Genomic DNA, 13,406 nt, shown 5'->3' with positions numbered 1-13,406 from the left:
GCATCCTCGGTGGTGTCCGGACAATGTACTTGTGGTCCAAAGAATAATTTACACATCCCTTCGAGCTTCAGGCTGAAGAAGTGCTTAATAGTCCGCGGACCCTCCGGATTAAACTCCCACATCCGAAGAGGCCGACGTTTGCACGGCAACATCCGTCGGATTAGCATCACTTGCATTATGCTGATAAGATTTATGTCCCTCTCAATAAGCTCTTGGATGCGGTTCTGCAGTTCTGGTACATCACCAGCGGGCCCCCAATTCCATCCTACGTCGGTCCAATACGCCAACTGCGACGGAGGGCCCGAGTGGAACTCGGGGGCGGCTACCCACTTCGTGCCTCTGGGAGCTGTAACATAAAACCACCTCCGTTTCCATACATCGGATACTTCCGGGAAAGAACCCTCTGGCCATGGGGCATCAACGTTCCTGCTTATTATGGTGCCTCCGCACTCCGCATGTCGCCGTTTGATCATCTTCGGCTTCACATTGAAGGTCTTGAGCCATAAGCCGAAGTGTGGGTTGACGTGGAGAAAGGCCTCACACACAATAATGAAAGACGAGATATGGAGGATGGTGTCTGGAGCCAGATCATGAAAATCCAAGCCATAGTAGAACATGAGCCCCCTCACAAAGGGGTCAAGGGTGAGGCCCAGGCCTCGGAGGAAGTGAGGGACAAACACGACGCTCTCATTGGGCTCCGACGTGGGGATAACTTGCCCTGGAGCAGGAAGCCTGTGCAGGATATCGGCGGTCAGGTATCCGACCTCCCTAAGCTTAGTAATATCCTCCTCTTGGATCGAGGAGGCCACCCACCGGCCTTTTGCGTCGGATCCAGACATACTGGAGGATCTGGGGTGTTGGAGCTTAGGTTTTGAGTGTTGGATCTCGAGGTGCGAGAAGGAGTGAGAGAGGTGGAAAAGAGGTGTAGGCCTTGACCCCTTTATAAAAGGGATGAATATCAAGAGTCCTTAGTGTGACCGCTTGGGACTTATCTAAAATACACGGAGTCATACCAACGGTCGCCGTGGGGTCACACACGCCCATATTGATGAAAGATCCCGTAATAAGAGGAACACGATCTCCGCTTTGGCAAAACGTGCCAATAAAACCGCCTCGCAACGCGAGTCGAGGTGGAGCAGGATACGCCGGTTCGTGTTGGACCAGGCCATGATGCAAGGGCACGGCATACAAAAATCGCCAGCAGAACGGATTTATGCTATGTCCCTACAATGGTGTGTGAAGATCATCTTGCAGATCCGGACATGGTCTACGTGTTCGATAATAACCTTGGAGTATTCGGAAGGAGGAACCCTCCTTGCAATGCCGAAGACAAGACTGTGTGCCGGACTGACCGTCATTGAAGCCTGGTTCAGGGGCTACTGAGGGAGTCCTGGATTAGGGGGTATCCGGACAGCCAGAATGTATACATCGTCCGGACTATTGAAGCGTGAAGATACAAGACTCAAGACTTCGGCCCGTGTCCGGATGGGACTCTCCTTTGCGTGGAAGACAAGCTTGGCAATCCGGATATTATATTTCCTTCCTTGTAACCGACTCCATGTAAACCCTAGCCCTCTCCGGAGTCTATATAAACCGGAGAGGATGGTCCTTAGAAGGCCGATCACAATTACAATCATACCATCATAGGCTAGCTCTTAGGGTTTAGCCTCTACGATCTCGTGGTAGATCTACTCTTGTACTACTCATATCTTCAATATTAATCAAGCAGGAAGTAGGGTATTACCTCCATCGAGAGGGCCCGAACCTGGGTAAACATTGTGTCCCTTGCTTCCTGTTACCATCAGCCTAAGACGCACAGATCGGGACCCCCTACCCGAGATCCGCCGGTTTTGACACCGACAGCTGGTGACAAGGTTGATCGCAAATCCACATCAGGCACATGTCACTTTCTGGGATGATCACTTGTCTATTGGTCTTCAAAGAAGCAGAACTGTGTATCTCTCTCCACTGCTGAATCCGAATACATTGCTGCTGGATCTTGCTGTGCTCAGCTTCTCTGGATGAAGCAAACTCTCAAGGACTATGGTATACACCTGAAGAATGTGCCTCTTTACTGTGACAATGAGAGTTCCATCAAGATTGCCAACAATCCAGTTCAGCACTCGAAGACAAAGCATATTGAGATTCGTCATCACTTCCTCAGAGATCATGTTATGAAGGAAGACATTGATATCATCCATGTCAACACTGAAGAGCAACTGGCTGATATCTTCACAAAGCCCTTGGACGAGAAAAGGTTTTGCATGTTACGGTGTGAGCTAAATATCTTGGAATCCTCAAATATCCTGTGAATGGGACACACATCCTAACACTTATGCATTTTGATGACTTAGATGTGCAACACACGAAGTAACGTATATCTTCAATCAATGAAGACATACACTCCAAGTGTGAATACATTAATGTGGAATTTGACTTTGGAGCGCCACGATAATTGTGCACCGTGTCTGGGTCTAATACTTCCTATACGGTGGGTAACGCCACCACCAAACTTTTGTTTGAGGTGCTTCTCTTGGCGTTATGTTTGCATAGTATTCATAACTGAGTTGTCTTTATTTCTGACTTATATTCGAATTTATCTTCGTATGATTGTTTTGGCCTTAAACTGGTTGCATACTATTTGTGTTCTGTCCTCCACAACATTCACTTATAGTTATGACTTCGTGTTGAATCTTTTGATCTAAGTGAATGTGATCGGACCCTAACCTAACTATGCTTCTACCTCAACTCCATCTCTACAAATCATATGCATTCTATTGAAAACTGTCGATTGTCTTCACTGAACCTTGTCAGCTGAAGCCAATCTGACAAACATTCATGTCTGTTTTAAATGTGCTATCTTTTATTATCGGAAATCCAAAGAATTCAGAACGACCGCCCCGACAATCCAGGCGTGCGTGGGAACATGGAACAACTACCTAGGAGTTGCATGCACGCCACGTGTCATTCAAATGCGAATCACCAGGGGCACCTGCGTAATTACGTTGTGTTGTCCCTTTCCTTATAAATGCACATCCCATCGCGGTCAAAAAATTTCTTCCACCTCGCCACCTCCCGAAAACCCTAGCGCCACCACTAGCACTCGACGACGCCGGCGATGAAGCGCTTAGCTGCCACGACTTCTCCGACGCCGTCCTCACGCCGGCCGCGGACCTCATCTTCTTCGCCGCGGCCATAGCTGTCTCTCGTCGCCAAGTTAGGGCACGAGAGATTGAATTGCTTGGCCTCAACTTTCCCTCCGTCTAGCAGTTCTTCCTGTGGTAATTAAAACTCTCTTTTTACTGTCTTTTTGATCCGATAGATTCATCCTTCCTTACCAAAAGTAGTTTCTACAACTCCAAAATTGAATCTATCACACTCTGTATCTCATAATGTGCCTAGAATGTTCACTTATGCTTCATTACAAGTTAGATTCCTCATTTGTACTTATTTCTGGATTTGTACAACTCTGGAACCAACTCACATCAACTAAGTGAATATCTTCGCATTATGAGGTCAATGTCTTCAAACTGATTTATCTTCAAAATCATCTGAGAATGCATATGACCTCTTCCCCTTCCCTCGCATCTCCAATGCTGTCACAGGTACATGTCCATGGGAGAATCCCTTGGTTCTCATAGTCTGCATTCATTTGCAGAATTCTTGCAGAGTCACATCAATTCACCTGAAGCAAGTTCTTGTCTGACTAGCCGCAAGAAGCCATTGCACAGTTCTGAAACCCTTCAGCTTAAACTTCATGACAACTGAAAAGTCAGCACGAAAGGGAGCCAGACGGCGCCGTGGTAACACTTCAAAGGATTTGCCTCCTGATCTGCATGAGCTTTACAAAACTGATCCTGAGGAAACCTATACCGGCCGCAAGAATCAAATCCAGTGGATTCGAAGATATTGAACTGAAGAATGGTTCAAATACCGCTTCGTCACTGAAGAATATGCAGAGAAAAATTCCATCAAGGCACCCTGGGGAGATATTGTGTACAAAAATCTTCAACCCCAGTCTCTTTCCGAAGCCATCCAACGGGAATTCTATCCTTGCATGGTTCGCGGACCAGAGCCAGAGAATGCTGACCCTTCTTCTATGCTATGGTGTTGCGAAGACCATCTCTTTAAGCGCAATTACCAGTTTGCCAAAGACTCAGCTGTGAAGAACAAGAAGGCTCTAGGGCTCGACTTCAACCCTGGTCCTTCCTCACGTCGGGATGATGGCACCCGCGAAGCCAATGAGAATCGGATCGGTCCCTTCTACAACTTTGAAGGCCTCCTCGCTCACATAGCTGTACGAGGTGCCAAGGTGGATCTTTCTGATGATGATGCTGACACAGATGAAGCTCCTGCTCCTACTCCAAAGCCGCAGAAGCAAAAGAAGGCTTAAAGCTTCAAAACCCTCTGCTGCACCAAAGGCTTCTCGAGTGAAGCCGTTGGCAACTGCCCCTCCTGCTCCAAGCAACGCCTTTGAAGATCTCTCTCGTGTCTCCAAGAAGCGTGAGAAGCCACAGAAGAAACTTGTTCAGATACTCAGTCAAGCACTGACACCAGCTGTCGTTCTGAGGAACGAATCTGAAGCCATTGATTTGTCTTCAGATGAAGAATTTGGTGAGGATGCTCTGGAGAAGCTGATTAAGAGCAAGCAAGAGGCGGAGATCTTCAATGATCTGCTCCTCTTTGATGTGAACATCTTGCACAATTTCATTGATGAATGGTTCAACAATCAAAAATCTCAGCTTTGATGATCTTCAACTCCCCATTGGCATCAGCGTCGCCTTCCAAGGCGCAATTGCTCCTGAGCTGGCTCTGGCCCAGCGAATTGTTGAACTGAAACACAAGATTGATTTCGAGAAGGAACAGTTCAAGAAGCATGTGGCCAAGCTGAGTGTGGCTGATGTCCAAAAATTCAAGGTGATGCTGAAAGACCTTAAAGAAGCCTTTCGCAAGAAGCGTGAAGAAGCCAAAGGCTCAAGAGAACGCATGAAGATTCTTGCTGCCAAATGTGTTCAGGCTTACAACGAAGCTGAAAAGCGCAAGGCACTCAGGTGTCCTGGTAGATGGATGCCAAGCAAAAGAAGAAGTCTACTATGGCCCCTAACTCGCATTGTCTTCCCTGCCAGCATGATAGGCTCGAAGCCTAAGGTCTCCACAGTGGCTTCAGATCAGCAGAAGACCAAGGCCGCTGAAGCCGAAGCCAGAAAGCGCAAAATCAAGCGCACTACAGATGATGCACCACCCCCAAAGAAGAGAAAGACCAAGAAGAAAGATCGGGCTACTTCCAGAGAGCCCCTAGTTGTTGAACCCATTGCTTGTGCTCCCCCTCCATTCGTCAATCAAGAGCGTCAGTTGATTGTTCATGAGCCTGCTTCCACAGAGGCTCCTGAAGAACAAGAAGTTCCAGTCGTTGATCCTATCGTGACTGAAGACATTGGTCCCCAAGACAATGTAGAAGATGATGAAGTCCTTCCTCAGATTCAGAACCCCACAGTATCATCGTCTGTTCTCACGAATAGCGAACTCATCAGTATTGGTCGTCTTTTGACGCCAATCACACAAGATGCTTCATGGGTTGATCGCCCCCAACCAGATACACCAGTTCAAGACTCCCCAAGTACACTGCATCCTACGCCAACGCAAGGTACCAGTCCAATTGTTAATGATGACAATTACATGGAGACCACACCATCACCGAAGATGTCGCCCGTGTTTCAACGGCTTCGCAAAGGCCTGAGGCCTTCGGTCTCCATGACGACTATCATGGAAGAGGATTCACACCAATCCAGCTTAGTGGTACGTCAAGTGTTTCCTGAAGACAATCCTTCTGTGACAGTTCCTGTACCCGAAGCTAATGCTTCTGAAGAGATTCCGGCTGCAGCAGCCGATGACAGACAAGAAGAACCTGTTGCCACACACTCCACAAATCAAGAAGCTGTTCTTGAGGAGAACGTATCTGTGCCCGACCCTCCATCTACACAAGTGGAGGTTGAAAATACTGAGGCGGCCACCCACAACGCCACTGAAGCCAATGTGGCGCCTCAAGTCAATACAGTGAATGAAGCCAATGTTGCACCTGCATCCAATGTGCATCCTGAAGCTAATGCAGATGCCACTGCTCCTGTTCCGCCTCCAAGGCCACACACAATTGAGCATGCATTCTATCAAGGCGAGCTTGTTCCTATACGATGACCAATTCTGGTTCCTCCGCCTGCTCCTGGACCACAATTTGACTACCATGTGGAGCATAGGCCTCAGGTTCAGAAGCCAAAACCAAGACTGCCCAGATTCCCAGGTTCTGCATCAGCACCAAGCTCCTTCAATGTCAACGGCTTCATTGCACACAACACCTTCTTCGATTCTGGCAAGAACCCATATTCCAAGCCAAACATCTCATCAGATCGGTTCTGGAGCTACCAGCAGCGCAACTACTACTCCTGCATTCTATACAATCAGGAGCGCATATTTCCTCATATGTGTCTGGACACTGAAGCCATTGCTGGTCTGCCCTTCCTTGAAGAAGCCCTAGACTACTTTTGTGATGCTGGCCTTCTGCAGTTTGTCACCGACAAGGAACATTGGAATGAAGAGCTTCTCCTGCAATTTTATGCAACCCTCCACATTCGCGGCTACAACAGGGATACAACGACATGGGTCCTTGAGTGGATGACGGGCAACGTTCATCATGAAGCCAAAGCCCTTGATCTCATTGAGCTTACCGGCCTCTCCACTCCACGCGAACTGTATGAACCAGGTTGCCAGCTTCACCGCGATGCATTAGAGAGCATCTTTTAGAAGTCTGAGCCCAACATGAGACAGATGCTCAGTACGATGAAGCCACTACCCTCAGATGCTGAGTATCCCAATGAATTCCTTGTTGAAGACCTTGAGTATCCGCCACGCACAATCTATCATATCATTCGGCGAACTCTATGGCCGATCAAGGGGCATTCCTCCTCAGCAAAGCTTGAAGGAGCAATGAAGACATTGGTCTTCTACATACTCAATGGCAAAAGCTTCAATGCTCAAGATTTCTTCATATGCCAGTTTGCTGCATCTGGGTCTGACATTTTCGGTCTCAAATTTTATGCTCCTTGGGTTATGCGTCTGATTAAGCTGCACTATGCTGTTGACTATCAGCCCTCTACACGCAACCATATTATCTTCTTGCCAGAGGTTGATATGTCAGTCGAAGCCATTTACCCAGAGCCTGCCAAGGAAGCGCTATATCTTCACAATCCAGATCGTCAGAGTTTCACTCAGGATGTTGAAGGTGTTCAAGCTATTTCGCGTGTCTATCCATTGGCTGGCAACACTCGTCATGCACGTATTGAAGCCACTGAAAGCACCATTGCGCCAAGGTCTCGCAAACGCTCCCGTGTATTCAATGACCATGAGCTTCTTGTGGCCCTGCATCAGAAACAAGACAAGCATCACTTCTGGCTGAAACGACAGATGCAAAGCCTCTTGGTGGATGTTAATCGCATTCGCAATCTTGCTACCAAGAATGCTTTTGTCACTCATGAAACCTGTCGGAGGTCCTGGAAGAGTCTGACATTACTAAGTGCTGAAGTTGATCTTCAAGACGATGGCTTCACTGAGAGATTCAAGTTCGACTCCACTCCTCCACGGAATGGTGTGCTACGTCGAACCCCATCTCTTGAAGACTCCGTATACTCTTCCTCCGCAGCCACTGTTCATGCTAGAGTTATTGATGAAGCGGATGATGCTACCTCACCACCTCCAACCTCAGCGCGTGTCGACATTGCACCAAGTTCTTCTGCACCACCTAACCTCAACGACGACCCTACTGCTTCACCTACTCCTCATGGGAACGAGTAGCGACTATGTCTTCAAACCTTTTTGGTCCTTACTGACAAAAGGGGGAGAAGCATATGTTGATAGTCTTCAAGCGGGTCCATATGGGTGGTTGCTATACTTTTGTCTGGTGTTTACAACTCTCGTTTTTGATACATTTGGTTCTTTGAGTTGTAACACCTAAACTCGATGGTTGTCTGCTACTTTTTGCTACTATCTGTGATGTGACGATAAATTTCGCATGTGCGATGATAAATCCCGCATGAAGTCATGTCGCAGACATCCATCTTTCATTTTGCATGTCATTATCCTTGTATATCTTCTCATCCATGATGCATTGTCTTCATATGGTGAGATGGATCTCAACAAGTACAACCTGCCATGTGCATTTGCTTTCCAACGCAAAACATTTATATGCACATCTTCAGGGGGAGCCTCTTGCCATATGTGAAGACATGCCTTATCCCCTATAATTTCACATACTTTTATCCCCGTTGAAAACTTCAACCAGTTTGTCATCAATCACCAAAAAGGGGGAGATTGTAAGTGCATCTAGTGCCACCCCTAGTTGGTTTTGGAGTATTGACGACAAATCTGGTTGAGGGACTAATGTGTTTGTGAGAATTGCAGGATAACACATGTAGTAGTCCCTCATTGATTCGGTTTACCTACCGGAGATGACCCCTAAAAATGGGTGGAAGACATTGAAGACAATGGTGGTCTGTGAAGATATTCACATTGAACACTATGACATGAGAAGACATTGAGTGAAGACTATGGAACGTGAAGACTTAGTTGTTTCGTTGTTTCCTTTTCTTCTTTGTTGAGTCATAGGAACCACCGCACTGTTAAGTGGGGTCCCAGTGAACAAAGTCAGAGTGACTAAAGTGATGCTCAAACAAATCCTATGTCTTCAAGCGAAGACAATGAGAGCAAATCTTATCCAGAGTCGGATAAGTCAGCTTTACTTGTAGCCCAAGTCAACCTGTCGCGTGTGTTTGAAATCTGACCGTTGCGACACGTGTCAGTTCCTTAGTGACCCAGGGTCATTTCAGACAAATCAGGTCGGGTTGCCTTGTGGCTATAAATAGCCCACCCCCTACACCATAAATTGGTGGCTGCTCAGAGTTAGATACGGCTTTGGTCGTTTGAGAGCAACCCACCTCTGAAGCTTTTGAGAGAGAATCCTTTCGAGGATAAAGCTCAAACCACCCAGAGCCCAGAGTGTGTTTGGCATCACTGAAGTCTTTCTGTCCGCGTGATCTGAAGACTTGTTACACTTGAGGACTGTGAATCCTCCAGCCGGTTAGGCGTCACGTTCTGAGCATCCAAGAGTCATTGTGGATTGCCGGTGAACGAAGTCTGTGAAGGTTTGGAAGTCTACCTTGAAGACTTACCTGAGTGATTGGGCGGGGACTAGGTGTCCTTAGCTCAAGGGGAATAAGGTGAAGACGTGGTCTTCTGAGTTGAATCTCAGCCTCCCTAACCAGACGTACAGTTGTCACAGCAACTGGAACTGGTCGAACAAACCACTGTGTCCCTGAAGCTACTGGTTCTATCTCTCACTTCTCTTTACTTAACGTTTGTCTTCGTGAAGTCTTTGCCTGATTGCATAATCTGTTTGACTTCACAGTTTGACTACTTGTCCTGATTGGCTTCATACTATCTTCCACCCTGATCCTTACTACCTAGCTGCTAATAGTCTTCGTGCTTTCACTTCATTGAATACTTGACTATGGCTTGTCTAGTGTAGTCTACCTTCCGCTGCATACGAATAGTGTTGTTTCTCCTGTTTGTCTTCGAAACTCCCATGTTTTGAAGACTTTCATAAAAATTGCCTATTCACCCCCCCCCCCTTTAGTCGATAACTAGCACTTTCACAAATCCTAATCTCGATCTATGCCAACACAACAAACACCTTCGGAGACACCTGTAGTGCACCTTTATAATCACCCATTTATGTTGTGACGTTTGGTAGCACACAAAGTGTTCCTCCAGTATTCGGGAGTTGCATAATCTCATAGTCTAAGGAACATGTATAAGTCATGAAGAAAGCAGTAGCAATGAAACTGTAACAATCATAATGCTAAGCTAACGGATGGGTCATGTCCATCACATCATTCTCCTAATGATGTGATATCGTTCATCAAATGGCAACACATGTCTACGGTTAGGAAACATAACCATCTTTGATTAACGAGCTAGTCTAGTAGAGGCATACTAGGGACAATATGTTTTGTCTATGTATTCACACATGTACTAAGTTTCCGGTTAATACAATTCTAGCATGAATAATAAACATTTATCATGAAATAAGGAAATAAATAATAACTTTATTATTGCCTCTAGGGCATATTTGGCGTGGTTCGGATAGGTGGTCCTATCGTACATCCACGTTGATGGAGACTTCAACCCACAAAGGGCAACGGTTGCGCGAGTCCACGGAGGACTCCACCCACGAAGAAGCAACCTTGTATATCCCACCATGGCCATCGCCCACAAAGGACTTGCCTCACTCGGGTAGATCTTCATGAAGTAGGCGATCTCCTTTCCCTTACAAACTTCTTGGTTCAACTACACATCATGACGGAGGCTCCCAAGAAACACCTAACCAATCTAGGAGACACCACTCTCCAAAAGGTAATAGATGGTGTGTTGATGATGAACTCCTTGCTCTTGTGCTTCAAATGATAGTCTCCCCAACACTCAACTCTCTCTCACAGATTTGGCTATGATGGAAGAAGGATTTGAGTGGAAAGCAACTTGGGGAAGGCTAGAAATCAAGGTTCAAATGGTTGGATTGGAATCTCTTGATCTCAACACATGAGTAGGTGTTCTCTCTCAGAAAATGAATGGTGGAAGTGTAGGCACGTTCTGATGGATCTCCTTAATGAGGAAGAAGGGGTGGAGGGGTATATATAGCCTCCACACAAAATCCAACCGTTACACACTTTTGAACCATCTCGGTGGCACCGATCAGAAAACTCGGTGGCACCGATCTGTGTAAAAATATGAACGTTGGGAATCTCGGTGGGACCGAAGGGAACAACTCGGTGGGACCGATGTGTAAGGGCTTAGGGAAAATCTCAACTCGGTGGCGCCGAATGCATCATCTCGGTGGGACCGAAGTGAAGCAATAGGGCAACAGAGAATCAGTCAAGCCATCTTGGTGAGACCGATTGCAATTCTCGGTGGGGCCGAAGTGATTGCAACAAGTCATAGAGATCTGGCAAGGCCATCTCGATGAGACCGAGATCCATATCAGTGGATCTGAATTGTTAGGGTTTTGGCAGTGGCTAAGTCCAGATGAACTCGGTGGCTCCGGGTAGGAAGTATCGGTGGGGCCGAGTTGGAATTTAGGGTTTGGACATATGGATAGACAAAGTGGTTGAGGGTTTTCGAGCAATATCACTAAGCACTTGAGCAAATAGATCATTAAGCAACACCTCATCCCCTTTTAATAGCATTGGCTTTCCTATGGACTTAATGTGATCTTGAATCACTTAAACAAAAATGTAGAGTCTTGATCCTTTGTCAATCCTTTTCCTTAGCATTTTGAAGGGGTTCCACATCCTCTTGTCCTTCCCACGCCACTGTTGAACTCATATGAAATATACTAGATAAACCTATTAGTCCAACAAAAGAATGTTAACATTAATTACCAAAATCACCAAGGGAGCACTTGTGCTTTCACCATTCCATGCCCTTGGAGAACGCTTTGTCATGCAAAGTCACGCACATATCCAATGCCTTTTTCGGACCCCAAGAATGGGTTGGACCGAAATGACTTTCCTCCTTTTTTTAAAAGGGTCACAACCTCTGTATAGTTAGGATGCACATAACCAACATCAACATAGATAAAATAAACACGTCGACAAATAGCATCATACGAGCCCAACCTCATGCCTTAGCATGGAAAAAACCGAAGCGATCAAAACAACCATTGACAAACTATATCAATGACTATATTTGCATCCAATTCTAAATGATTGATGGATAGGGGAGCAAAGGTTGTGAAACACCACTCGAAACCTTGTTGTAATGAACATGGTATGGGGAAAATAGTAATTCATGAAAAAGTCACAGAACTTCAAAACTTCTTTCGAACAAACTTGACCTACCGGCGTACTCGTGTAAAAAATCGACAAAGAAAAAATATGGTCATTTCCAACAATGCCACGCAGGTCATTTATTCACAAAAAGTTTACATAAGTGTAACGCTTGAACAAGTTTGTTGCCAAGAGATTTCATAATTTTTGACCGCTTTTGCAATTACCATTCTTTTTCAAAACGACCGCACCTACCCCATGTTCCAGACGTTCCTCTCCAGCAAAGTTTTTGCTTCTTGCTTCCATATTGAGCCTTGTTGGGGTTGGCTCGGAATCATTCATTTCCATATGGAACTGTCTAGTCATTTTTCTCAATAACCAAATTGCAATGTCATGGTTCCATTATACCACATATGTAACTTAATATAAGTTGTTTTTCACACTATGATAGTGTCTGTCAAAAAACGTCTTATACTGTATGTATTGTATTAAGTTACATATGGAGTAGATCCGAGCCAAATAAAGAGTGTAATTAAGTGGTGAGATCGTTTTTCCTCTCGCCCCTGGCGGCTGGAACCCTAGACGCCGGCAGGAGAGGCCAATCTTCCAGCGTTGTCCTCCGGCGGCTCCCCTCCACTGGCGACCTCGGTCGTCGATGGTGAGGGGGTCGCTGGATCCACGCTTTACTCCTTCGTAGTCTAGATTTTTAGGTTGTTCATCATTTTGCCTTTGGCGGCGATGATGATAGCGTTGAATAGAGATTCTTCGGGCCCTTCCCTGACGAGGCCATCGGTCCTATGTCTGGGGTTGGATTTGGAAACCAGACTGTTCAAGTAAGGATGGCGTGGTGGCGGTGGCATCCTTGTGGTGAAAATGTGTCCTCGGGCTCCGCCGCTGCGACGATGTTTGCTCCAGCGCCGGCGTGGAGCTTGGGAGGTAGTCCAGGAGCGGATGCAGATTGTAGTATGTATCAACGACATATAAAAGACGAAACATGGTTCGTGGATGATAGGTATGATTTCCTCCTTCAGCGTCTTAGTCGTGGTGGGGTGCCAGATCTGGGACTCGATGGCGTGTCCGGAATGTTGCCCCGGTCTTATTCGTTCAACAGCAAGGGCTTCACTTTTGGTGAGCCACCTTGAAGGTCCGCAAAACTACATATCAGCGATGGAGCCGCGTCGAGCTCAGGTGAGGAGGTGATCCGTCATATATTTTTTTCTTCGATGACTGTTGTGATGATGTCGGAGGCAGGTGACGGGCGTTGGTGTCAAGCTTAGAGATGTTATGTTATCTTTTCAGTTTTGTTATGTCGGTGTTTATGTGATTTGTATTTTACTCTTTATGATATAAATGAGACACGTATTACCATGCAAAGAGTGTAATTAAGCATTTTGCAACCACATGGCATGCGTGTTAAGCGATCTAAAGGGATATCGAACATTTTGCAGGCTTGCAGTGTATTCATTCCGGCGATGACTGCAATGCCGTTTGCTTTGTACAGCACGAAGGTTCTTGTGACGTACTCCGTATTACAGCACG

This window comes from Triticum aestivum, chromosome 7B (assembly GCF_018294505.1).
Source record: "Triticum aestivum cultivar Chinese Spring chromosome 7B, IWGSC CS RefSeq v2.1, whole genome shotgun sequence".
In the NCBI taxonomy this organism is placed as follows: domain Eukaryota; kingdom Viridiplantae; phylum Streptophyta; class Magnoliopsida; order Poales; family Poaceae; genus Triticum; species Triticum aestivum.
The sequence above is the reverse complement of the archived record's forward strand: the minus strand, read 5'-3'. Positions refer to the sequence as shown.